We start from the raw sequence: 3,709 nt of genomic DNA, 5'->3' as shown, positions 1-3,709 counted from the left end.
CGCCTCAAACAGCATGAACGAATGTAATCAGAAAGCCAAGTTTATTCCCATATATCAGTCTCATTTACACAAAAGACACCTGAAAACGTTTGTGGATGAAAAATTTAAATACCATTTAACTATCACTACAGGGCATTATCAATTCGTGTCCTCAGGCCAGTCACATTGTCGACGAAAAAACCTTAGCAAAGACGTTTTTGAGAGATGGGCGAAAGTAGAGTTTTCTATTCTTTTAGCTGTTTTTATAGACTTCTCGTTAAGAACGTCAGGTAGTAGATGACAAAATAAAGAGGTTATAAAATCATTCCTTAGAGGATAAAATCGAGCCACCGAAAGAGCCAACAAATTAACAAAATCTCGTTCATTTGCGTCGAAAAGTCCCGTTTGCATCATCTTTGCTCAGTATTGCAAATGCATGAAAGTTCAGGTCAATACAGATAGCTTGAAATAATAGTACGCCTACAAGGAAATATAGTGACTATTCATAAACAGCTGCAATTTAAAATTCTTTTGTAAGCATCTAAATTTGCCCAGCTAGTCTCGTTTGAGAGTAAAAATTCTTTTGAATTATCAACTCAAAAACGAAGTTAGTTGGGTTAATTTTAATACTTGCTAAAGAATTTTTATTGGGAAATTATGAACGCCTTTTGATTTAACTATCACCGGTAACCTCAGTCTGATTTTATACAATAAAGAGTCAATTAAAACGCAACCCAGTGATGCTGTTCATCTGCATGTCTAGTTTAATCAAGAAATGGCTAAACACGACTTTTAAAACTATTCTACTCGTGTGTAAAAAGTGGCATATCGCTTCCCTGAGCTGTCAGAGGGTGATTTAATCTTGGTGATCGAATGCCGTAAAACAATTATTGAACTCGGTTATCGCAAAGTGTCGTGACTTGTCATTGGGTAGTAGATCAGTTATTTGCCTCAGCATTCGGCTTCGGCAAATAATCGATCTACTCGCCATTGACAAATCACGATATTTTTCTCAACCTCGTCCAATTACTGTGAATGATTATGTGCACCAGATGTTATTCATAAGACATCAAAAACCGATGCGAAAGTTTCTATATAAGGTAATTTTACATTTATTATGCTAATTTAGCGGTCTTGATAAACAGGACTCGCAGATTATTTTCACAATCACGTTGACAACGGTATGATGATGATTCTTATCGCTTATTTTCAATTCTTTATGTATTTCTAACTCGTTACTGATAAGCAGTAAAATACGGTAACAATAAGGAAACAGTTCACTTCGTCTGTTATTGATAAGAAAAAGGATCCAGTCCTAACACGCGCGGTGTCTTGGTTCTATTGTAACACCTAGGACTAAAGCTTATACCACTTAATCATAAAAATTACAATTTCCTCGATTGTGATTGGCTTAAAAAACTCCTATTTTCCACTAATTCACTTGCCAAGTTGTTATTGGACAGTTTGTTATCGGACAGTTCAATAAGCCAATCACATTCAATGTTGTTGTTTAAATCAGCCAATCACATTCAAAGTTGTAGCTTTAATTAACCAATCAAAACCTTGGTTTCAATTTATGCCTTCTTTGTCAGTCTTTTAATGCAATTTTCCCCTTTCATTCATAATTGGCTATTCTTAATTTGTTTTCTCGGAAATTGTAATTGTTATGATTAATTGGTAATAAGACTTCGTGTCGTCCAATTCGATCTGTAAAGATACTCGTGATAAACAAATCGGACTCCCGCTGCACGGTCGTCCGATTTTGTTATCACTCGTATTATTACAGAGCGAATTGGACTCCACTCAGTCCTATTACCATTACTTATCACAACAACAAAAACTGAATGTCGCCCTTCCGAGTCATTTGTAGGGAAAGAAAAATATATCATGTACAGAGGTGTAGGAAAAAGAAAATTATCGTTGCACTGGCCGGGAATCGAACCCGGGCCTCCCGCGTGGCAGGCGAGAATTCTACCACTGAACCACCAGTGCTGATGTGAAAGGTACTCATGATCGATGTTTATAGCAATTTTATTTTACTTTACTCCCTCAAGGGTAAGAATGCTGGAGTTCGATAAATGCCTCTAACTAACCTAGTTCGAGGGTCGTACTGCAAGTTACGGACCGAGTTTTGGATAAACGAGGATCCGTAACTTACAGTACTGACCGAGAAAACGAGGTTAGTAAGATATATATTACATTTCTACTGTGTGTCTGACGAGTTCGGGAACGATTTCTATTCACGCGGAACAGCTTCAAATTGAAAGCAAAACGAGTCAATTTGAGGTAGGTTTTTATACACAATTTCAGAAGTAAAAGAAAGTTTGAACTTCTACTTGGTAAAAACGTTAAGCACACTTGGCGATAAATCACGAAACATTTTGGTAACAAAAACAGCTTTAAATTTAAGCGGGCAGCACAGTAGAATACTACCCGCTTTAGTGGCCAATCACAGCGCGCGTACTAACTGAGAGATATAATAGCGGAGCCCCATACTCATAGAAACCCGTGAATCGTGAGCGCGTAGGGAAGACGAAGACGACGTCGCTCAACATGGCGACCATACTCCGGCTAAGCATAACAATTACAATTTCCTCCAATGTGATTATTGCATAAGCTGCTGTATTTTTCTGTAATTTATCGGCAAAGTTGTAGTCGGACAGTGTAATTGGACACCTGTAATCGGACAGTTACATGAGCCCATCATTTTAAGTCCTCTCCACTTAATCCACCAATAACAACATTGATTACAATCATTATAGTAACCAGTTCAAGAGACTGAATTTGCAAAATTGTGGAGGTTAAGTCTCCGGTTTAAAAATCACTATTAAAAGCTCATTTTCAAATGAACTTTTACTTTTGTGGAAAATTGTAATGGCTATGACTAATTGGTAACAGGACATCGTGTTGTGAGATTCAGTCTGTAATCATACTCGTGATTAACAAATCGGACTCCCGCTTCGCGGTCGTCCGATTTTGTTGATCACTCGTATAATAACGGACTGAATTGGACTCCACTCAGGCCTATTACCATTATTAATAATATACATGAAAAATTACTCGATTCTGATTGGCTGAGAGCAGTGCAGTTCAAGTGTAACATCGGTGCAAAAACTGTAACACCAGTGCAAATTACACATCGTAATTCTGGATTATGATTGGCTGAAAGACAAAAGGAAATTTTCGAAGTCAATGATATTACGTAAAATGATGACGAAAATTTGTGCGGAAACTTTGAAAAAAGTTTTCTCGAATGAAAAAAAATGGCTTCAAGAAAGGTCTTCTGGCACTTCCTCCACTGTTTATATTACTAATAAGTAATCATACGGTTTCGAGTTCAATTTGGAATTAATTTGCACGAGTGAGTTTTTTCAAAAAGCTGAAATTGCACGAGCCGCTTATATTAATAGGAGATGCGGCCTTAGTTAACAGCGTACACTATTGATATTGGATACCCATTTTATGGTCGATTGACACCCTTCAAAACAAGGTATCTCGTGACCATATTGCGAGCTCAAGTTTTGAGCTCATCGAGGTGACGTGTTTTTTAAAGTTAACCGCTGACCAAGTTCCAGCTTTTTGATTGGATCGCTCAAACCGGGTTAACTTACTGTAGTCAGGGTTGAGATGTTCGGGAACTGAGCCGGTTAACGCTAAGCCAGCTTTAAAAGTTAGCCGAAGTATCAATTTTTCGTGTATAAAAATGTTTTTCACTGCTTATGTTTTGTGT

General features: G+C 37.4%; 1 non-coding gene across 1 annotated transcript; it reads right to left on the bottom strand.

The window, feature by feature from the left end:
* Nucleotides 1–1,900: 1,900 nt before the first annotated feature.
* On the bottom strand, nt 1,901–1,971 carry Trnag-gcc (transfer RNA glycine (anticodon GCC)). Its single transcript has one exon. It is a non-coding gene; the product is annotated as a tRNA-Gly (tRNA).
* Between the last annotated feature and the right edge of the window lie 1,738 nt (nt 1,972–3,709).

This window comes from Orbicella faveolata, unplaced genomic scaffold (assembly GCF_042242905.1).
Source record: "Orbicella faveolata isolate gen_17 unplaced genomic scaffold, um_ofav_v1 contig_13, whole genome shotgun sequence".
NCBI lineage: Eukaryota > Metazoa > Cnidaria > Anthozoa > Scleractinia > Merulinidae > Orbicella > Orbicella faveolata.
The sequence above is the reverse complement of the archived record's forward strand: the minus strand, read 5'-3'. Positions and strand labels throughout refer to the sequence as shown.